This window comes from Pelophylax lessonae (genome assembly GCF_965119305.1).
Source record: "Pelophylax lessonae genome assembly, chromosome: 6".
Classification (NCBI taxonomy): domain Eukaryota; kingdom Metazoa; phylum Chordata; class Amphibia; order Anura; family Ranidae; genus Pelophylax; species Pelophylax lessonae.
In genome coordinates this window covers 258,218,263-258,243,110 of record NC_138773.1, presented here as the reverse complement: position 1 = coordinate 258,243,110, position 24,848 = coordinate 258,218,263, and the positions used below count along the sequence as shown (strand labels likewise).

At 42.5% G+C, this 24,848-nt stretch overlaps 1 protein-coding gene across 1 annotated transcript in view; it reads right to left on the bottom strand.

The window, feature by feature from the left end:
• B3GALT1 (beta-1,3-galactosyltransferase 1) overlaps positions 1-24,848 on the bottom strand; it is a 462,810-nt gene that overhangs the window by 112,596 nt on the left and 325,366 nt on the right. The window contains exon 3 of the mRNA XM_082260201.1: positions 16,007-16,096. The gene's annotated coding sequence lies outside the window, so the exon portion shown is untranslated. The remainder of the gene's footprint in view (positions 1-16,006; positions 16,097-24,848) is intronic.

Below are 24,848 nucleotides of genomic sequence, written 5' to 3'. Positions count from 1 at the left end.
ACTGGCGTTCCATAAAACAACTTCACAGAGCCAGTAAAAAAAAAATCGACATTGTCAGGAAAAATAGGTTTGCCTCTTTGATACAACATTCAATATCATCTAATATTGAGAGTGAAAGTCTCAATTATTATGAATATCTGATGTCTCAACCTGCATTCTAGATCCTATGCACAAGGTGGTACCCTAACCAAATGGCAATAATCTGCTCTTCGAGAAGGCCCCATTCACAATTGTACTACTCCAAAGTTGCGCAACTTTGGATTACAACTTTGGTACTACTTTGATAGGTGCAACTAGATGCGACTAGTTGTCCCTCTGGACCCACTGTTCCATGTAAAACATTCAGGCACTACTTTCATGCAGCTTTTGAGTGTTAACATTGAAGTCTATGGCCCTCAAGTTGCATAAAAGTCAGACCAAAGTAGTGCATGAACTACTTTGAGTTGCTACGACTTTAAGTTGCACATATATGAATGATTATCATTGGAAAACATACATAGGGTACAACTTGTCATGCAACTTTGATGTCAAAAGTCGTATGACAAATCGCACAAGTGTGAATGGGGTGTAAAAGTTTTATCATTGTAAATGGTCCCAGTGGGTGGAAATGGCTTATGTCTAAAGTCAGTGAAGTCAAGGACTTAATCTCACAAAGGTTACAAAATAATCTTTTCTGGACAAGGTTGGCAATAGCACCTCACCGTATCTACTCTTAGGCAGCAGTTTTCGATTTTCAGAATACATAACAGGTTTCCTTTGATGACTTTGTGAATGAAAAGGGTTAATAATCTACCACAGAGATAGGCAAATTTGACACTCTGTGCTGTTTTGAAACTGCAAATCTCATGAGAGAATGTAAGATTCTGACAACCACAAGCATGACTATCAAAGGTAGAGGCATGATGGGATTGGTCTTTTCAACAGTCAGAGTGCCAAAAGTTGCCCTCTCCATTCTACTGGGACACATGGGATCCAATGTGACCCCAGACAAAAACAAAAGCACATCTCCAAGCGCTGACATCAGGCTCCTGGTGACTCCAGAACTGTTGGGTGCAGGCATGCTCAGTCAAATAAAGCAAACTGATGGAAAGTGTGGAAAGCTGTACACTGATTCTCGGCCCAATTAGAAAATCTAAGGAAACGGCTTCAGCTTTTCTCCGTCAGAAGCCATGCCCAAAGCATTTCACCTGACCCCAGGCAGGGGTGGGTGAAACATGTTAGAGCGGCGTGGCTTCTGGTGGAGAGAAGCTGAAGCCATCTTCTTACATATTCTAGCTGGGCTGAATATCGGTGTGCGGCTTTCAGCACTTGCCGTCAGTTCACATGGGATCCAGTGTTGGGGTCAAGGAAATTTGCATATTTAAAGAATAATAGATATATTTTGAAGGGTTTCTTGGGCAACTGGATCTTTTTGCGCCTTGTAATTTAATAAAATAGTAAGCGTTTCAAATATAATGAAAATAAAAGCATATTATGTAAATTGTTCATAAAAGCACAATGCTGTTTGTGAACAACAGATGAAAAATCTAATTTGCTATTTCCGACCACAGCTCAGTGACAGAGTATCATGACTGCTGCCAAGATATTATTAGCTGTGCATTACATCCTATACATTTCTCCATGCAACTGTAATATGCACAAAATGATTTTAAAAAATGAGATGCTTTAACTAATGCAGCTGATGTTTTTCTCCTTAGAAAGTACAATAAATACAAAGGTGGCAGCAAGCACAATTAAGACCTTGTCCATACCTTGAGGGTTCAGGTTTCAGACAGGATCTATGATTTGATTTTGCATCTAATGAGCTACTAATGTAGAACATTAGTTATTGAATTCATAGAGTTAGTAAGCTGAGCTGTGTATTGGGTATCTTTGAGAAAGGTAGGGGGGGGGGGGGGGGTAGCTGGCTTCTGTCTGCATGCAGCTGTGTAATATCTCTACACTTCACTTATGTGGCTGTGTGATCATTTCACAGATATCACAGAATAATACACCTACAGCAGTGCTTTAAGTGGCCCAAAAGAGGCGATCGCATGTAATTCGGAGCGCACTGCTCCTTCATTACATGCGATAGGATGTGAGGATGCGAGTTCAGTCATACACTTTGTATGGCTGAATTCGCACTGTATCTGCACCAAACTCGCAAATGACCCTTTTTTCCAGCCGCATCAGGATCGGATCGCACAGTGGTTCACACTTGTGCGATCCGATTCTGTGCGAACTGTCAGATCGCACTGCGATATGCAATCAAACTGGGCGTGTCGTTAACATTTAATTGACATCCCCTGCGTATCGCATATGGCAGTGTGAACTGCCAGATGTGCGTTTGCGACTTAAGCCAGGTTGATTTTGGGCCTGGTAACTCACCTGATGTGTTGTGCTGGTGGTGGTGGCAGGAAAGATGGCACGGCAGGGCACTGACTGTGGTGGCACTGGCAGGCCAGGCAGGTGCTGTGGTGGCAGGCAAAAGGCAGGAGCTGTGGTGGCAGGTGGCAGGCGGCAGGCAGGTGCTGTGGTGGCAGGTGGCAGGCCAGGCAGGTGCTGTGGTGGCAGGTGGCAGGCGGCAGGCAGGTGCTGTGGTGGCAGGTGGCAGGCCAGGCAGGTGCTGTGGTGGCAGGCGGCAGACCAGGTAGGTGCTGTGGTGGCAGTCGGCAGGCCAGGCAGGTGCTATGGTGGCAGGTGGCAGGCCAGGCAGGTGCTGTGGTGGCAGGCGGCAGGCAGCTAGGGCACTGTGAGGTGACAAGGAGCGGCAGCCAGGCTTTACTGTCTCTGGAGTCGGCAGACGCAGGAGTCAGGACACCACACCGCGCAGGGCACTGCTGGAGGGGGTGGGGGATGGAGCACTGTTTAGGCGCGCGCGCGGAGGAATAGGTTCCTCCTCCGCTGTGAATGCTGGCGCAGCGGGCCGGGCATATGACGTCACAGTTGTGATACACAGGAGCAGAGGCAGAGCAGTCAGCGGTGCGGCACATCGATGGATTTACTGGTGTGTCGTGTGTCTGCAGAGTGGCGCCCCCCCCTTTTCATCAGTGGATCAGCCCTGCGTACCAGAACGCTAAAATGACGTTCTGGGCGCAGGGAGAGGTGGGCGGTACTCGCAACAGCTGTTTGCAGAAGTGGCGCTACTGAGTACTGGTGCGTACCGGCCCACTTAAAGCACTGACCTACAGTACAGTCCTTAATGGTTTTATGTAAGAACCTGTGTTTTATGTCTTATGTCAAATCTGTAGTTATGTAATAGTAGAATTACTGTATGTGCTCATGTACCTGTATGCCAAGCTTGATTTTCTGCAGGGCCCCCTGGGTACCTTAAATAAATATCAGGCGCTCTGATATGTTAATAGTGACCACCTTCTATGGCCACTGACTCTAGCCCACCACGTCCCATCACCTGCATAGAGCCAGCAGCCAAAAAAGGGTGGCACATTTTTGCAGATCGTAGCTCCCTATAAGGGGGAACTATGAAATATCAAGCAATGCATGTAGCAACTACCTGCTGAGGCCTTGTACACAAAGCAAGTGTAATTTTCATATATTTTTTGTACCAATAGGTACACTGTAAACTGGACCAATGTGAATAGAGGTGAATATAAAATGAACATAAGTTTCCATGTCGGTGCTTTGTTTGTGGTATAGGTAAGACTGCTGCCTATCGGATCATGATAGCCTGATTGCTCAACAAAGTAAGGATTGCTTAGTGTGTAATTTGGAGTGCCTAGGACAAAACGTCCATCTCACTTGAAATTCATTTAAAAGCTTTGTTAGGAACAGCACATACAGCAATTAGGTAGACCATAGCCGGTCGTTTACATGCTGTTAGATCTGATCGGCACGCTGAATGATCAATCAACTTGGGTACAGCCAGCCTGCCGGAATTTACATGTGATTATTCTCAGTGACTGGTATATCCGTTAGCAATAATCACTGTCTTCTCTTGGCGGGGACCGCTTCAGGGAGGGATTGCAGGAACTAAATTTGTTTGATTCCCCCATCAACACTGACAGTTTTGCAGGAAAGAAATTAGCTCATCTATGGCCGTCCTAAAGCCCTCTATATAATTTCATCTTGAATGCATCATCAACCATTGACAAAGCCCTGAAAATGGTAGATAAACACAAGAAGAAAAAGTGCTGGACTTTTTTAAGGGTCAGTGGATGGTCACTGAGATCAGTGGCTCCTAAGGCTTTGCAACATTCACTAACACGGGTGTAGCCTGCCCTCCTGAAACAGATTTAAGCAGTTAAGCCCCGTACACACATCTGATTATCGAAAGATCTGTCGTTCATTTTTGGTGGCATGCTAGTCTGATGGGGAAAGTGAAGAGGGTATTTTCATACGAATTTTCCCGTATGACAGAATTCTACTTCAGAAGTGATGTCATGTGTTGGATTGCTTTGTATGTGTTCTTTCGTCTCTGAGCATGCCTAGTCTTGCTCTTAAGATTTTTTTCTGTCGAAATCTGTACTAATGAGACGAAAATCGGACGTTGTATTACGGACAACAAACATTCTATAGCCTGCACTAGGATTTTGTCAGCCGAAAAGTCGGAGTTGGCTGTTGAAAGCACCATACTAACAATCCGAAAATCGGCAGATCGGTCGTTTTTCAAATTTTCCCTACAGATTTTCTTATCGTGTGTACGGGCCTTTTATCACAGTACAGATTTATTTGGCATCTACTCACCTGAGTCCATTTAAGCATGGTTAACATTCTAACACTATGATGAAGGGGAAGAGTATTTGGACCTGAAACACGTTAGCTTTATTCTGCAATGAACCAAAATGATCATTAAATTACCTTGGACTCTTGGATGTTTGTTTGGTGCTCTCACTGTATTATATGTCTAAAGAAGGGGGGGATCCTTTACCTGGAACTGTGTTAGCTATATCTACTATAACTAATAAGGTTTTTAAACAAATTGAAATTGAAATTGGAAGTTTGTACTAGGTGCCCTTCTAACTACACAACCAGCAGTCAGCATTAAAACAGAATGTGAGAGTGAATTATGCAAATGGGCCATAAACAGCAATAAAGACATGACAGAGGTTCTAATCCTTTCTACTCTATTCAAAACAAAAAAGTTGGCTGGCATTTCCACTCGAAGGTAAAAGTCTTCATGCTCCTATAAGAGGATTTGTTGTAAATCAGGAGGTGGCAAAAAGAAAATATATATATATAATTGAAAATAGCTCTTGCGCTGCTTCCTGCCATTATTAGAACACGGCTTCCCAACAGTCTGCTCATGAATATGATAAAAGCAGAAACTCATGTTAATCATACGCGTAGGCAAAACAGGTGGTTTAAATATTTATAGCAACAGTTAATGCTCATTAAACGAATGCTCTTCCTTTCTGGAAAATTGGAGTTTGGGTTACCTTAGTTTGCTACATGAATGCTTATTGTAGCAGCAGCTCTACGGTAAATATCAATGAACAAAACAATTCCAGAGATAACTTGTGATAATGTCTCTGCAGCTGATCAAGACCTGCCTGTAATTTCATACACTAAGCATGGATAACATAGGATTACAGTTGTTACATATGTGACAGCTACTAGATAAACTCTAGCCTTCTTAAACTTATTTTTTTTTTTGTTATTAATATCCAGATTAGCACAGCTACAATCTGTGCACTAGTTGTAAAACCTGTGCATATCCAGAATAATCACTATAGTTTTAGAGCAAATAAAAAAAAAAGCCTTTATTTGAGCTATTCTTTGGATTTTCTGCATTGCTAAGATGCAGGCACAGCACTTTCTTGCATGTCACTACATGGAAAGAAAATAACCCACCAGTTATCCTTTCAGTGTAAGCAGAGAGGCATTGCTGTCACCTGAAAGCAACGCGTTTTAAAGAAAAAAAAAAGGTACAACCACACAGCTGTAAACAATTTTATATACAGATAGAATTACGTTGCCCAACATCCACTTTAAACAAAGCAATTATTACTAATATGGCTTTTCTTTTTAATAATGTTATTTATATATAGTGTTGGGCAAATGAGGAAGCCCGAGCAAGAGTTGGAGCCGAACATTTGCCTGTTAGACCCTTCACTGAACACCGAAGTTACAGCTTGTTTACCAGATGTTCGCCCCGCCAAACAACCTGCAATGCAATGCGTGCTATACAGTGCATTCTGTGCCCTGATTGGGCAGAGTTGGTTGTTAAGGAGCGGGTCCCACTGACTGAAAAAAAAAAAAAAAAAAAGCATGGGGTCTGGTATGAATTTTAAGGTGAACCCCACGCCAAAAATAATAAAAGAAAAAAACGGTGTGGGATCCCTCCCCAAGATCCATACCAGATCCTTATCTGAGCATACAGCTGCATGCATGCTGAGCGCCCCCCCCTCCTGAACTGTACCAGGCCACATGCCCTCAACATTGGGGGTGCTTTAAATCAGGGGTGCTCTACCCCCCCCCACCCCAAAGCACCTTGTTGATGGGGACAAGGGTCTCTTCCCAACAACCCTGGGCTTTGCTTATCAGAATTCGCAAGGGGGCCCCCAGATCCCACCCCCCATGCGACTGGGTATGGGGTACATATTACCCCTACCCAATTACTAAAAAAGTGTACAAAAAAAGAAATAAAAACAGGGACAAGTTTTTGATAAATTCTTAATTAAAAAATAAAAAAACCGTGTCCCCTGATTTAAATGCATTGTCAATCACGCCGCCCGCCGTACGGCTAGCCCAGAAAAAAAAAACTCCACCTTCTAGGGCGGCCACCCGCCGGATGCCTCCTTTGCGCTTTGGCAGTTCTTATATAGGTAAGGGTAGGGCCACCTGGCAACGTCGCCCCGTGGCCTCACCCCCTTGTAATGTCACGGACCATGTATGCTGGGTAATGAGGTCACACGGGACGAGGCCACCAGGTGGCGCTGCCAGATGGTCCTGCCCTACCTATATAAGAACTGTCAATGTGTGTAGGAGGCATTTGGCGGGCAGCCATCTTGGAAAGTGAAGTGCTTTTTTTTCCCTTGGGGTTGGCGTTGCGGTGGTCGGTGGGATTGACAATGCATTTACATCAGGGACACTCCTTTTGTTATTGTTTAATAAAGGATTTGTGAAAAACTTGTCTCCTGGTTTTTTTTTGTACAATTTTTTGGTGAATGAGTAGGGGTATTATGTACCATATACCCATCTTCAAGGGGGTGGTGGGATCTGGGCCCCCTTCTTAAAGGGGGCTTCTAGATTCCGATAAGCTCCCCACCTGCAGACCCCATCAATCACAGCCCAGGGTTGTAGAAAGAGACCTTTGTCTCCATCAACATGGAGACAATGTGATTGGGGTGGGGGGGCAGAGCCACCTTGCCCCAAAGCACCTCCCATGTAGAGGGCATATGGACTGGTATGGTTCAGGAGGGGGGGGGGGGGGCGCTCACTCGTTCCCCTTCTTTCCTTACCTGCCAGGCTGTATTGCTCAGTCTAGTATGGATTCTAGGGGGGACCCCACGTCGTTTTTTTTTTGGTGCTGGGTTCCCCTTAAAATCCATACCAGACAGGCTGGGGGTAACCCCCAGGCAATATATTTAAATTATTTTTTCATTTTTATTGTTGCACTTTAAGCATCATTAAAATCACTCCTCCTGATAAAAACAATAGTTTTTAAGAAAAGTTTTTGCATTGATACATATCCTCCAGGGCAGTACCCGGACCCCCATACCCCTTTTATGTCCAATTACTTGCATATAAGCCTTCAAAATGGGCACTTTTGATTTTTTCTGTTCAGCTTCCATAGATTTCAATGGGGTTATATGGTTAGAATTTTTTCCCTGTTAGGGAGTCCTGCGGCGGGGACAATTCGGCCCATCTCTATTTATATATATATATATATATATATATATATATATATATATATATATATACACACATTTTTTTTTTTAATAGTCATGTGATCACCAAGGCACCAGCTCTGTGTGGCCCTGCACAATTGATAGCAACTGAATAAGCACATGGTGTGAAACGCGTTTGCTGCTATCCTGTTTGTCTTGCACATGTCGATGTTGGACTTTTTGATTTGAAGAAATAAAACTCAAGTTTCTACTTTCCTGAGACTGGAAGTGCCACTTTCTTTCTACATGCATATTGATAGAATCATGCCATGATACATCATGCAGGACACATCACAAACAGGAATGCGCTCCGCCCAGATACTGGACATTGAGTTGAGGGGGGACTGGAAAATGACCACATGACTGAGCTACAGAAGATCCTAAAAAGTTAATCAGAATCATTCAAATGATGTAGACTATGCATGTAATGCTATTTTTTTTTACTATCCATATGTCAAAGCATGTACAAATGGGTTTAGTATCAGTTTAAGCCATGAGTAGGGAGAGTGCCCAACATCATAGCCAAGACTCACAATTTGTGCACATGAACCTGAAAATGAGACACACTAGGACAACATAAACAATACCTTTCACAAATACTGAAATCTGTCAAACTACCTTGTTTTATTATAATCCATACATGTTGGGTGGTTAGCACTTCCGCCTGCCAGCGCTAAGGTTGTTGGTTCGAATTACAACCAAGACACTACCTGCCTGGAGTTTGCATGTTCTCTCTGTGCCTTTGTTGGTTTCTTTCTGATACTCTGGTTTCCTCCCACACTTCAAAGACATGCTGGTAGGTTAAATGGATCCTGTCTAAATTGGCCCTAAAGTATGTGTATGAATGTGAGTTAGGGACCTTCGATTGTTAGCTTCTTGAGGGCAAGGACTGATGTGAATGTACAATATGTATGTGTAAAGTGCTGCATAAACTGAGGGCGCTATATAAGTACCTATAATATATAAATACAATAAATACATGCCACAACGTCAGCCTCGTTTGACAATGTAGAACATTTTCTGTCCCATCTGACCACATATACAGTATCTATATTTCAGGTGACGACCCTAAAGACATTTGAGGTATTTAAATTCTATTTTAGGATATGATAGCTGTGTTGTGAGGAGTATAAATTATCTAGCTGAATAAAATCACCAGGTTCGACTCTTATCTTCCGCTGCAGGCATCTGATCTAGCAGTGTGCCATAAATCCTTACAGAAATGGCATGCCATCTGAAAATAAAATGCCATCCATGAAAGGTTTAAACTGTTCCTGTAACAAATCATGGATGTGTTAACTCAGAATGTCATACCTACATTTAAATCAATGTAATGGCATAAAGGTGATAATTGGGCAAAATTAGTCTTTTTCAATCAACATGGATGTTATTTAGGTTACATAAATCTAATAATGTAGTTTGAATTATAAAGCATATTTTGATATCAGTTTCCAACACCAACAATGTATACATGTTATCTGAAGATTTGCAGAAAGAAAAATATAAAGAAAAGCTATACAAGAATACAGTGAACAGGTACAAAATACACAAGTATAATAATAAACAAAAAATAATAATTTATAATTATATATATAAAAAAAAAAATATATATATATATATATATATATATATATATATATATATATATATATATACACACACACACTATATATATATATATATATATACACACACACACACACACAGTATATATATATATATATATATATATATATATATATATATATATATTTACTTATTTCAGGTTCTTATATAGCGCTGTTAATTTACGCAGCGCTTTACATATATATATGTATATAAATATATATATATATATATATATATATATATATATATATATATACAGTATGTATAATATTCACATATAAAATGTATGCATATATACACAGTGGTGTGTAAGCTAAGCTAGCTGGCAATACATCATCCGATCAGATTCCAGAAGTCACTTTTCCATTACGTGATAAACAACTGACTGTGTGATAGAATTTTTTTCCGCCTTCTGATTTTTATAAATGAGCCACACAGAAAGAAAGCTGTGCATGAATTATATTCTGCTCTAATGCATGGCAATATTGGTTTTACAGATAAGACTGAAATGTACTACAGCAAAAATATCCGTTTTAGAAGGGATAAATAACTTTATCATACATATAAAAATCAAAATCACATAACATTACAATAGAACAAAACAACACAATGTTCCATGTCCAAGTAACGGAAAATTTATATCAAATACTTACCGTAATTTTCCTTTCCTGATGGACTCCATGGCAGCATACGTATCGGGTTTGGCCCCGCCTCCAAACCTACCCATAGGACCTCACTCCCATAAATCTTTGCTCCTGTTCAGCACACGTGTTCTGTAACTATCCTCCACAGAAATCCGGGAGGGAACTCCTGCTGCCATGGAGTCCATCAGGAAAGGAAAATTACGGTAAGTATTTGATATAAATTTTCCGTTTTCCTGACAGACTCCATGGCAGCATACGTATCGGGAAATAACTCGCCGTACACACAGGGTGGGCAGGTGCTGAACAGAAAAGTTTTAATGCATTTTGTCAAACAGACAGGACTTGCAAACCAAAATTCACAGAAGAAAGAGCCGCTGGCTCAACACAGTAATGGGATAAGAAAGTGTTAATAGAGGACCACGATGCTGCTCTGCAAATGACTTCAGGAGCCACATGTCTGGATACTGCCCAGGAGGTAGAGATGCTCCGCGTCGAATGAGCTGTAACTACTGCTGGAGGGGTCAAGCCCTTAGCCCTATAAGCCCACTGGATGGTCTGGATGATCCAAGAGGAAATGGATCTCGTCGAGGCTCTTGAACCTTTGTTTTTTCCATAAAAGGTAACGAAAAGATGTTCTGATTTTCTGAAAGAGGAAGTGGCATTTAAATATCTCTTAATACACTCTCCAACATCCAGCGGATGAACCGAAGATTCTTCCTCTTCCTGTCTAAAGGTTGGTAATACTGTTTCTATGTTTTCATGGAAGACAGAGGTCCTTTTTGGTCTCGCATCCAGCATGGGGATGAGCACCACTCTGTCAGGAAAAAAGGTTAAGAAAGGCTCTTGTGTCCCAAAGGACCCAATTTCCGACACTCTTTTTGCTGAGGTTATAGCCACCAGAAACACTGTTATCAGTGTAAGCTCTCTTATGGTCAAAGAATCAAACATGTCTTGAATTTGACTCGCCAGGAAATCCAGAACTAGTGGCAGATCCCACTTGGGAAACCTGGGTTTTCTCTGAGGTCTGATTCTCACTGCCCCTTGGAAGAACTGACGAATTAGGGCATGAGTGGCCCAGGAGATCCCTGTAAAAGCAGAAATAGCCGAGACCTGGACTCTGAGCGAACTCACTGATAGAGGCAAATCCAGTCCTGATTGGAGAAAGCTCAATACATCCTGGATCTTAATTGAAGATTGAGGATCAGGCCTTGTATTCAGTTGTGCAGAAAATTTTTCCCAGATTCTCTGATACACCCTGTTCGTTGAGCTTCTTCTAGCACTAAGTAGTGTCGAGATTGCCGTTTCTGGACAGCCTAAAGCCTGTAACCTCCTCCTCTCAACATCCAGACCTTGAGATGTAAACGGTCTGGGCATGGATGGAGTACAGACCCCTGGGACAACAGGTCCGGTCTGAAGGGTAGCGGGATTGGATCTTGGACACTGAGTAGCGTCAGAAGGGGAAACCATGGCCTGTTCGGCCAGAAGGGAATCACCGCCACTACCTCCACTGGCTCCGACCTGAGTCTCCGAAGGAACTGCAACACAATCGGAATTGGTGGGAAGGCGTATGCCCTGTGGAATCTCCACTGATCCGAGAGTGCATCTATCCCTGATGCTTGTGGATCTCTGAATCTTGAGTAGTACTTCGGCAGTTTGTGATTGCAGGGGGAGGCGAAGAGATCTACCTCTGGAGAAAACCCCAATGTTAGGATCCAGTCGAACGTTCCCTTGTGAAGGGACCACTCGTTGTTGTCCAGATCCACTCTGGACAAGAAGTCTGCTTTGACATTCTGGACTCCTGGAACATAAACCGCTGAAAGATTCGAGAGATTTTTCTGTGCCCAGGACATAATCGGCTCCACTTCCCTCAATAGGGACCAGCTGCGTGTACCCCCTTGTTTCCTGATGTATGCCACTGCTGAGGTGTTGTCCAGGCGCAGCATGACAGGTTGGTCTTTTGTCAGGTGAGCAAATGCTCGAAGAGCTTGGAATGCTGCTCGGAGTTCTAGTATGTTGGATACTATTCCTCGAGTGGAAAACTCCCACCTGCCCTGTGCCACCTCCGACAGACAGTGGGCACCCCAGCCTATGTTGCTGGCGTCCGAGGTAACCACTACCCACGGAGCTGGTTTCAGAGAGTGGCAGTTCAGCAGGTGGTCTCTGCATAGCCACCAAGGAAGACTCGCTCTCATTGAAGGGGTTAGGAAGATGCGTTGATCCAGATGCCACGTATCCCATTGCTGAAGGAATCCCTTCTGAAAGGGTCTCATCCTCCACAGGGCCCACTTCACCATGGGGACTACTGCGACCATAGTCCCGATCACCTTCAGACATTGACGTGCCTGAAGATGAGAGGATGAGAGGGCAAAGCGAATCCTGTCTCGGAGAGTCCCTATCTTTTCCTCTGGAAGAGAGATAGTCGCCTTCTCTGTGTCGAACAGAGCGCCCAAGTAGATCAGGGACTGAGTTGGAATCAGGTGACTCTTCTCCTTGTTGAGTAACCAACCAAACTTCTGGAGAGTGGACACGACCTGCTCCAGATGAACTAATAGTTGGTCTCTGTCTTGGGACAACAGGAGTAGATCGTCCAAATAGTGGTGAAGACGGATACCTTTCAATCTCAGTAGGGCTACCACGGCCAATAAGATTTTTGAAAAGGTCCGTGGAGATGTTGAGAGCCCGAATGGGAGACAGATAAACTGAAGATGTAATCCTCCCACTTCGAACCGGAGAAACCTTTGAAAATCTTCGTCCACAGGGACATGAAAGTAGGCGTCTTTCAAGTCGATGGACACCATCCAATCTGCCGGCTGGACTGACTGCTGTATGGACAACAGGGTCTCCATTTTGAACCTTTCTTTTTTTATGAATTTGTTCAAGAAGGTCAAATCTATTACTGGTCTCCATGATCCGTTCTTCTTTTGGACCAGAAAGAGCGGAGAATATATTCCTTGGCCTCGCTCTGACTCTGGAACGGAGATGACAGCCCCTTGAGCAATGAGAGCTTCGACGTAAGAAAACAAAATCTGACGCCTTTCTTCTAGACATGGTATGGCAGTAGGCAGGAACCTTGAGCCTGGCCTCTCCTTGAAGACCCACTTGTGGCCTGAAGACACCGTCCTGACGGCCCAGGGGTCCCGAATCGAAGCCGCCCAGACATGTCGGAAGGAGCGTAGACGTGCACCCACCCGACATGTCTGAGCGGGCCCACCTTCAAAAGGACTTAGTGGGCTCGCGGTCCCCAGAGGAGACATTCTTTGTCGTCTTCCTGGAAGACTGTCTGGATCTCCAGTTCCGGTTGAACTCCCGACCAGGTCTATAAGAACGAGCTTCCCTGGCCCGGTCAGGCACAAATTTTCTGGTAGGCTGTCCTTTCTTGACGTTGAACTGGCGCCGATCCTGGGGAAGAAACCCAGACTTACCGCCTGTAGCCCGGGTTATGGCCTCGTCCAGTTTATTCCCGAAAAGGGAGGACCCCTCAAAGGGAATACGGCACCAAACTTGCTTTGATGCCGGATCCGCCACCCAAGGGCGGAGCCAAAGAGCTCTCTTAGCTGTGACCGAGGACAGCATAACTCTTGCCAATAGACGGATCAAGTCTATGGAAGCCTCCCCAAGGAACGACGCGCCCAGCCTAAGCTCCTGGATTGGAGCGCTTCTGGCCACCTCCTCCGAAACAGATCTGACCGATTCGTCTACCACATCAGCCCAAGACTCCATGGCCTTGGATAGAGCAGCCAAAGCCAGGACTGGCTTACAGGCCATACCTGCTGTAAGGTAGATTCTCTTCAAATCAGAGTCCATCCTTCGGTCCAACGGGTCTTTAAATGAGACCGTATCCTCTAAGGGAAGGGTCACGTGCTTGACCAGTCTCATGACTGCTGCGTCAACTAGGGGAGGGGACTCAAGATGTTTCACATCATCCTCTTTGAAGGGGTAAAGTTTAGCCATCTTGGATACTAAGGAATTCTTACGTTCCACCTTTTTCCACTCCTCCAAGATGATTTCACCCAACTCTCCCAGGAAGGGAAAATTAACACGCTCCTTATTGAGCTGTTTAAAGTACTTCTTCTGCTTGGGAGGGGGAACAGCTGACTCCTCCCAATTTAAGGTCTCTCTGACCGCTTTAACCAGGGAAGGCACCAAGGTATATTCAAAACCCAAGCAGGGATCCTCATCTTCAGAGTCGCTACCTGACAAGAGCATCGACTGATGGCTTGTGTGGGCTGACTCGAAATCTTCCTGTACCTGTAGTGCTACAGGGGAGGGGCTTGGGGAAGCCGTTGCAGTGTCTTGAGAACGACTGACACCCAACTCTGCCAAAGAGTCCTTAACCACTCTCTTGACCAAAGCCTCAATGCGCTGATCGGAAGTATCCCTTTCTCCCGCAGCCTGGGAGAAACATCTATCACAGAAAAGCTTCCTCTCCGGGACACTAGCGCCACAGCCTCTGCAACCTGCTTTGTCAGGTCTCCGTGCGTGGCTGGCTGAAGTAGATGATTTTTGATGATGTGAGCCCGAACGGGACTTTCCTGTAGAGTGCCGGTGGCGAGAGCTTGAGCGTCTTTCACTTCTTTGAGAAGAGTGCCTAGTCTCTGAACGAGGAGGGCTGTGAACAAGAGAAAAAACAGAAAAAAAAAACAGACAGGAAGCTAGGAACACTTGAGTTCCTACCCCCACCCCCTATAACCCACAGCCCCACTAAGAAGCCCCAAATACCTGTTAGGGGCGGGCTGACCACCGGAGGGCAAAGTAGCTTCCATTCTGATGCTGACCTACAAGAATGAGCCGGACAGCAATGTCAGAAAACCAGCAAAAGAGGAGGGGGGGGAAGGCTCCCAAACTGGGGCCAGTACTCACCAAGAACCAGAGGTTAGCAGGCAGAGCGGCAACGAACAGCAGGCGTCCAAAAACCGATCAGATGCGGAGTATGGAACACCCAGTATCAGCAGTGTGTATAAACACAACACTGCTGACAGTTCTGGGGTTTAAATATGGCGCCTGGTGACGTCATCAGCGCTCGCCGCCGACGCCAACTCACTGCGCATGCGCCGCGCTCTTACTGCGCACGCGCGAGAACCAAGCCTCGTTCTGGAGGCGCCGCACATGCGCAGTAGCGCACCGCACCGGCGGCCGGTCAGGAAGTGAACCGCTGACCGGCCCCGGACCACTAGCCACCAGGGAAGGCAGGAAAGACCAGGTAAGAGAAAAAACATATAAACAAAGGCAAATATAAGCATATAACATAGCTGCCATGGAGTGTACTCACGAACCGCAGACCACCAGGGATGGATGCACACCGGACTTATCTCTTTCAAGGGTACCGGCCACCCGCAGCAGCTGGGCTTTTTGGCCAAGGCTGCTACATCTTCGCCCCTCCTCCATACCCCGCAGCAGCTGGGGCTTATTGGAGAGCTCCATACCCGACAGGTAGAGCCATCCATCACCCGGAATCCATCTTCAGGTAGGATATCAGGTAATCCTTTGGAGGACAAAAAAAGAACACGTGTGCTGAACAGGAGCAAAGATTTATGGGAGTGAGGTCCTATGGGTAGGTTTGGAGGCGGGGCCAAACCCGATACGTATGCTGCCATGGAGTCTGTCAGGAAAATCATTTTATAACCTTGTGATAGATTTGGCTGTCAAACAGCCCACATTTTACATCTGCTTCACAATAATACAATGATCTACCAGCAAATACAAGTATATTTCTTGTGTTATCAGTCAACCAATCAGGAACATCTGTTGAATGTAATAATACAGTCAAATACATTTTGCTATTTTGATTCCCCAATGAGAAAACTGCTCTAGAAATATATATTAATAATAATAATAATAATAATAAATTAGCAGGAAAAACATAAAATAAATTAGGTAAGCTGAAAGACATTGCACAGATGTGGCTCAGAAATGGAATCTACTTACCGTGTTGTATATGTCGCTTTGTCATAGTCACAGTAGAAGTAAGAGCATGTCAATTATCTGTTACCCTTGTGGTCGGAGCTCCATATTTATCTGCAAAAGAAAAAAATACATTTTGAGAAAATTAGATACAGGGGGAGGTGCCAGTATAAGTCATATATATAATGGGTACCTACGTCCTATCAGAGTAAAGAAACAAATATTTTTGAGGCATGTGTGGACTTTCATGGTACCATACAAAACTCGGTAGTTTCTCTTAATAAAATCTAGTTTTATTCAAACCATGCGTGAGATCAGAGCAGGGCATCCGCTCCCGAGAGGGACTCATCCCTCCTGAGAAGCAAAGACGCCCAACAGATAGTGAAGGGGGGGGACGGATCCCGTGGCCCACCCAACCCATGGAGCCACACATTCACCGGGAACAAACAGCTCCAGACCACCCCAGAAGAGGCCACACCCTGGCAAACAAAGGGTGCGAAAACAGACCATGTACATATGAGAAGCATAGGTCGCACATACTGTATGTTTAAAGAGTATGATCTAATATCTACATCCACATAGATTTTAAAAATAAAATGACTCCCTATGTAATTTATATTCTGCATAGAGTTTAATGTAGATATTGTGCATATGCTTTTTATACAACCAAATGCATGTTTTAACATGGTTTGAATAAAACTGTATTTTATTGAAAGAAACTACCGAGTTTTGTATGGTACCATGAAAGTCCACACATGCCTCCAAAAATGTTGTTTCTATACATTTTGAGAAAAAAAAAATGTCCTACTGAAGAATGGATAATATGTAGAAATCCAAAGAAATGTTTCATTTCAAATAATATCCCCCATAAATGTAGAGTATACTAAAACTTGCAGAGAAGACACTAGTAGCGTCTTTTCATGAGATTTGGAGTGCTCACCATTCCCTGGGATTTCATCAACTGGAGGATGAAGTCACCAACTTCCCTATGAAAGCTGTAGGAGAGGTAAATATATAATTTATCTTTTTTCCCCCTACAGGTGTTTTTGGAAATATTTATTCCTTATGTGGACCTTGCTTTACTTAAACCTTTTATCTACTGGCATGGAAAAATGGAGAGAGTTGCAAGGTTAAATCGACACATGCTGGAATTGCTTCTCTATCTAGCCTATGTGTACAAAATCTTCAAGCTGACCTAAGGCATAGTAGTCTTGCTGAGATGGATAAACAGGGCGGTTTACTAAAGGCATATAGTCTTTGCCAGGGAATTTTCACTTAGCTTAGTGAATAGTTAAAAAATTCACTTTGCCAAGAATATCCAATCATGCAAAAGGAAAATAGGAAACACAGTATTTGGATCTGGATGATGGACGTCAGTAGCACATCACCTCAATCACTAAGCTAAGGGTAAATTCCCTTGCAAATTGAACAGCCTTTTTGCCTTTAGCAAATCATATATTGGCTGAAATACCTTTCCTTAGGAAGACGATATTTCACTTTGCCCATTCAGGATCTGTGCAAAGGCATGTGTCAATAGGTTTGTGTAGATGGTACCAGTTTGACAAATTTCTGAGACCATTCAGAATTTATTGACAGATGCAACTGACCTGCAAATTATCTCATTCTTTTCCTGCATTTCACCTGATTCTGGCAGGTTTTGCATTCTCATGAACCTGTATGGGAATGCTAAACCTGTCTGACCTGAGCAAAAGCTCATTAAAACATGCAATATTGCTGTACACCTGACTCACTGAAACATCTCCAGTGCGTACTCCACTGTAACGTAACCTCCTCCCATGATATAATGCTAGGGCCTAGCAGCCAATCACTGGGCCCAAGCATTGTCATGTGATGAAGTGAGTGATATAACCACTCCCTCTAGGCTATGACATCAGCTTTACATAAACACAATGTCCCTTTCTAATTTAGGGCTTTAAGATCAGCCAATCTAAACTTGAATCCTCTATTGCACCATTATCGAATACCTAGGCCTCAATACTTATGACCAGCACTGATAGGAGTCTGCAATCCTTTTATCTTTTTTTTAATAGACTATACCTTTATGATAACATTTGAGTATAGGTCCACTTTAACATCAGAAGTTAAAAACGAGTTACAAGACAATTTTTCTTGGCGTGTTGTATTAATAAATTGTCCAACAAACATGTAAAAAAGAAAAGGTAACATGCTGTGCACATGACAAAACATTGAGTACATTTCCTAATTATTGCACCTTCACCCCTTTATGCTGTTTAATGGTGCACAGCATGCCTCTCTTTCCAGAATGGTAACATACTGTATACCCAATGACTGGTAGCATGCAATCTGACTAAGCTATAATAAAAGAAATAAATGTTAATTGGATTTTCAGGAATACATCCCTTTATGTTGTGTAATGGGGCAAAGCATACATTTTACAGAACAGTGACTAATACAAGGCTGCAGTGTTTCTTGTTTGAGAACAATTTTTTCCTGGTCTAGTTTACAAAGAATTGCATAAAATGGAAGTTAACTAATGGAAATCAGAGTCTTTTGAAGTTTGCTTGTTCTTACACTCTGTGTGCTCCATCCCTTGTATGTATTTAGAACTGGAGAGCAATTTTAATAACTTCGAGGAGAAGAAAAACAGAGGGAAAATGCCTAACAAAAGTAAAATAATGCAGCCACTGGTAAACTGCAATAAATCACATTTCTTGGTATTGGGTTTAATACCACATTAAGTATACTGGGTGCTCCTTTCAGCCCAGGCCATATTTTCCAGTTACTCTATTTGATTTTCTTATCTAGTAACAAAAAATATTAGTATGGAATATCACACAGCAACAAAACAGAAATTGATTTTCATTCACCTTCATGTTCTAAGATGAAAAAACGAGTTTCTAACTAGTTGCTCTAGGTTCTGTACTTGACTGTCCTTATTTTGATAAAACCCATGAAATAAAAGCAAAATTATATCAGATACTACACATACAATTCAAGTAGCTACAAATATCTAAGAATGTATTTTTTACATGATTACACCATTTTGAATTTTCTTTCTAGGAACTCCGCACAGGTACCGAACAAAGATACATACCCTAATTTAAGACAGAAGTGCTACCTACTGGAAAAATCTATTTGCTACTTTCTAACAAGGACAGAGGATTTCTGGATGGGAAAAGCATTGCTGGTGTCCAGTGAAACAGCTGCAAGTCGGTTTAAATAACAAGAGAACTACAGTGCCTTATTGTTCTAGAGGATTTGTTCAGAATGCCGAGGCTTACAAAATAGCTTTTTTGATCTTCTCTCCAAGAGTTGATTGTTCAGTTGTACACAGTGAGCTGCATGGTCACTTACACACTTCAACGTTCTTACAGAAGTCGATTGTTTTGTAAAAGGACTATGCCAAACAGTCTATTTATAAACCTACTTTAATCTAGTGGAGGAATAACCGCTACCGTGAAATGTGCCATTCAGCTGCATGAACCAGGGGACCCCAAAACCACAAATGCTGTAGATTGAAAAAAAAGGGCTCACTTTACAAGGGAATGAAAATTTTATCTTACCTTGCTATCTAAACTTTAATATTTCACTCAATTTACAAAAAGGCAAAATATTTTGTTTTTGATAGATTAGGGAATGGCTATTAAAAGTTTGGTATTTAAAAAAATAAACCTACATACACCCCAAGGTGGATGCAGCATCAGTCCCCTGACACCTTTAAGACCAGAGAAGTGAGCACTCAAAGACTGATGATCACTCGGTCTTCGGTGAGAAGAGATCCGGCTCTCTGCTCTGCCCCTATAGCACTCACTAAACTGCCAGGGCTGTGGAGGGGACAGGAGTTGCTGGCTCAGGCTCTCAGCAGCACGCCGAGAAGTTGACCCAGCTGCCAATCCAGGCATCTGAGTGGATCCTGATATGATAGTCCGGATCCCTCTAGAGCCTTGACCAGCTGAGTGACGTCAGCTGACAGCATACTGTCAGCCTTATACAGGTCAAAGGAGGGCAGAACTAAGTGCATATCTGTGACCCACTTTGGCCCCACTTCTCCTTTAACCTTGTTGGTTTCTTTCTTGCTGTCTGTGCCCCTGCTGGGGAATCTCACTCTCTATTTGTTCAGGTGACCTTTGGGGACAGTGCTGGAAAAATCTAAAATTGTCACTGGAACAGAAATATTGGGAGGAAATTCCAATGGGAGACTTGACTAAGGCTAGCCATACAGTGTTGGATTTCTATTGTTCAGCCTGTGGCTGAATTTGAGTAAAATCAATAGATTAAGCATGCATGGGATAGGCATAAGGCTATCCTTCATATAAGATAGGGCCAGGGACTATTTATAGGATTCAGATATATTGGGCAGACTAGATGGGCCAAATGGTTCTTATCTGCCGACACATTCTATGTTTCTATGTTTCTATTCCCCTATTCATGTTATACAGAAGTATTGTTATTGCCCCACAAGAATGTCCTGCATGGATTGATATTTGTCCAATCATAATGGGATCAGGGGTAGGTAGATCTTGTGTGGCCTCCCTTATAGTTGTCACATTCCTGTATTTTTGAAATTGAGAAAAAAAAATCTGAAATTCTGACAGAACTCTATCCTATAGGAAAACATGTTTGTATCTGTTTTTCAGAACGGAGACCTGTCCCGTATTAGTTTAAATTGTGTACATGCCAACGTATTGTTTTATCTTGATCGCTTGCACCCCCTGAAGGCCTATGTCTTTTTTAGCCACTGTGTGGTATACACTTGTGGTATCCTGAGATACACAGAACAGATGGTAGCATGTTAATCGACAAAATGTTTGACTTAAAAAATGTCAGAGAGATAAAATAATCACTGACATAATTAGTCAATGGACCTCAGAACAGTTATATATACCGTACAACCGATACTGGCAACAGGCCAATTAAGAAATAAAACATTTCTTAGGTATCACATTAACTGTTTCTAACCAATCACCATTTATAGTCAGAAAACTTTACTAAACACAACTCTACAGTATATGAGCCCATACCTCAGATCCACATGATCCCATACCTCAAATTACCAACACCAGGGGGCCCCTTGACACTAAAGTGTTATGTTGACACACGTTACCACAATGCATGGCAACCCACCTACTCTATGTGTGGTACGTTGCAGGGCCATTATTTATGCATAGCACCCCATACCTCAAATTACCAATGCCTGAGGGCCCCTTGGCATTTGAGTGTTGTGTTAACCACATTACCACAGTGCATGGCAAACCACCATATGTGGTGTGTTTCAGGGTCATTCATTGTGAATAGCACCCCAATGCATTGTACAATAATGCCCAACACACAGAAATGCACCACAAAACATACACTGCACATTGTGGTATCCTGTGTGGCTAAGGATTGGATGATATTGAATAGGCTGCCTTTGGGCAACATGCATTAACATATGCCAGTACGCGCTTTAACATATGTGTATCAATCAACTTAACTGCTCGATTGCAATTATCAATACAAGATGCCCACAAGTACTTTTATTAAAATCCCAGGAACTCTGATATTGGTCACAACTTGTATCCAAGGTAGGCTTTTTGGACATATAGTAGCTTTGAATGTATGTTCCACAATCTGATTTCTTCAGATAAAAAACAAACAAAAAAAACCCCATAAAATACTGTACATAGAATGGTAAACACCAACTTTTAGAAAGGGTGCACATTCCTGTTGTTTGGATTTGTAGACTACTGTGTGTTTTCATATAAACTCAAGAACTGCCTTACAGTACAAGATAAAAGGTATGTCCTCTAATGACAATGGTTTTGTAAAGCTGCTCCCAGTTGGATTGGATATTGAAGGTCTTTATGCAATGCCTTAACGTTCCACTGGTTATTATTTTATTCATACATCACCTATCAAGTCAGCAGCAGAAAATGAACTACATGAACTGTAAAATAAAACAGTATGATTTCATTATGAAGGCTCCAAGCTTGACTTTAAATGCTCTTGACCTCTCTGGATTGCAATATTAATAAATTAAGTTTTATACAAGATGGGCCCGTAGGACTCTAATTATTCAGTTAATCAGTAAGTGTTGTATAATAATAACTGACCCACTGGCCTGATACGCCTTGCATGTCTTCTTGTCATTATGTATCCAGAGATCTTCCTTCTTCATTTACTCTACACATCTTGTACATACAGATTTCTTCTTAGCACATTTACATACCGCTTTCCCCAAAAAAAGAGGCATGTTATTCCCACTGAGCAAGTACAGTACAGTTTTTTTTTTCATGAGAGAGAAAAAAAAAAAAATCTTGACTGCTCGAAGGCAGTAAGAAAAATGATCTGGGCCAAGATATACCTAAACTATTTTTAGGAGGTGTGACACTGGATACTATTAGTAAATGGCGATCATATCTGTAAAACCCTTTTATATAAAAGAACTATAGGGAACATCAATGTCTGAAGTTACCTGGAATAAAGCAGATCATTAAAAAGTAAAACCCCCAAATCTGCCTACGTGACAATTACATAAGGCTCAATTTACAAAACTTTTACACAGAGTTGTATAAAGTACTCGAAACCCATATTTGAGTAAAAGTACAAGTGCTCGATCAAAAAGTGACTTGAGTAGAAGTGGAAGTGCTCTATCAAAAAGTGACTTGAGTAGAAGTACTAAAGTATTCAACATTTTTTGTACTTAAGTATTGCAAGTAGTTTTTTTTTTACATTTTGCTACTCAAGTACTGAAAGTAAAAGTACCAGTAGTTTTGAAAAAAAAATTGCTACTCAAGTACTGAAAGTAAAAGTACAAGTACTGTGTTATGTAGTTATTAAAGAAAGAAGTCAAAAGTTTGAACATCATATTGTCTTTTATTATTTCAAATGCAGCTTTTATTTATACATACAGTAGCATTTATTTTCGTATGCGCTGATAATACACATGTTTTGAGCTTCATGAAACCTGCCATCTACTGTTCGGGCAGTGGTAATTTTTATAATTGTAACGAGTAACTATGCAGCACAAAAAAAATATTGGAGTAGAAGTATTGAAATCATCGAAAAAATGTAGTGAAGTAAAAGTGGAAGTAGGAGAAAAAAATTCTACTCTAGGAAAGTACAGATACCGCCTTTCGTTATTTAAGTACAGTAGTGAAGTAGTTCTACTTAGTTACTATCAGTGCTTTAAGTGGGCCGGTATGCACTGGTACTCAGTACCGCCACTTCCAAATATGGCTCTTGAGCATACCGCCACCTCTCCATGCGCCTTAGCGTACCAGTACGCTAATTTTGGACATCTGCGCCCTCAATTGCCCCCCCCCCAAGAATACTTCCCACTCCAGAGCCAGACCAGTCACCACCAGTGAGTCCCCCTGCTCCGGAGTCCCAGCCCAGGCCAGGGGGGTGCTCTGTGGGGACCCTGATGTGGGGTGGGGGGGTTGACAAAATTTATAGGCTATAATAGAGTACCAGCACCTCTTTTGGGCCACTTAAAGCACTGGTTACTATACATCTCTGCTTTTACATAAGGACAATGATTTTTTTTTTCAGCCCTGCAACAGCAATTTTCAGATAACATTGGACTTGAAAATAAGCATATTTTCCCCTGGCATGTTAGCTTTTTGAATTGAGCCTATAGCCTGTCTACTTCTTCCAGGTCAGAGCCAGAGAAAGTCCTGAAATATGGAAAGTAGTACTTTTGGAAGGAGAAATAAGCAAAAAAATCCTTCATATTCTCTTAGGTTTCCACTGACCAAAACCTAAGCCTACGCACACCAATGTTAATCTTTAGGCAAAGTTTATATTTTCATGGTTTGAACAGGTAATGGGTTTCTCTGTGATGCAACTAATAAATCCTGAACTACTTCAACAATACTCTGCAGTTAAGCAATATTTATGCCCCTACCACAGTCAACATAATTGATGTCTGGATTTCATAGGGTGCGTTCATACAATGTACAGTGACATGCAATCTACACAGCACAACACAGGCTTACCTATATGTAACATAAAAAACAACTGTATTATATATACCCTGCTCACACCGCAACAATGCCTTGAGGCGGGTTGCAGTGCAACATATTAGACCCCACCACATGTCACTGCCAGTCACCACACTAAAGCAGAGCTGCAGTGTATAACTGAATAAAATGTAATTTGTGTCATATCAATAAATTTAAAATAAGAAAAAAAAAAAAGAAGCAGTGCCTTGAGTTGTAATATTGCTCTCTAGGCCTATACACAATAGACATTAGGCTGCTGTCTGAAATGACTACTTTTGGTGAGTAGGTTGGTATAAATGAGCAATTTGTTTTAAATTACAACTTTGGGCATAAAAAAAAACGACCTTTGCAGGGGGTCTTTTACAGCCTGGAGCACTGGTGGGAATGGAGGAAAGCGCCAGTTAATGGCTTGAGCAGGGGGTAGGGTAAATAATACAGCTTCTTCATCTTCCCCTTTAAGGCTGGGCAAATAAAAAAATGATGTTTTGCAGTGGGCCTGTGCCTGCACTTTAAGGGTTAATTGCTCATTTTTGTCTAGGGGAACCAAAACAAAAAAAAAAAAAAATATATATATATATATATATATTTATTTACCTGAACCTCCATTCCTCTCCACAGCTAGACGAGTTCCTGCAGTGTCTGCATCTCCAAACTCTCCTGGTCTAGGGTCTACTCTTGATCAGGAGAGTTTGGAGATGCAGACCTCATCATCGAGAACAGAGCAGGGTCCAAAGCCCTGCTCTGGTTGTGGTGATGCAGAGCGACAGTCCACTGCCAGATTACGAGGAAGGGCCTCCTACCGGGGGCTGGAGTTAGGATTCAATTTGTTACTGTATTTAAATTTGCTAGTATATTTAAGTCTCCCTTTTCCCCGACTGACAATACTGCTGTCTGGAAAA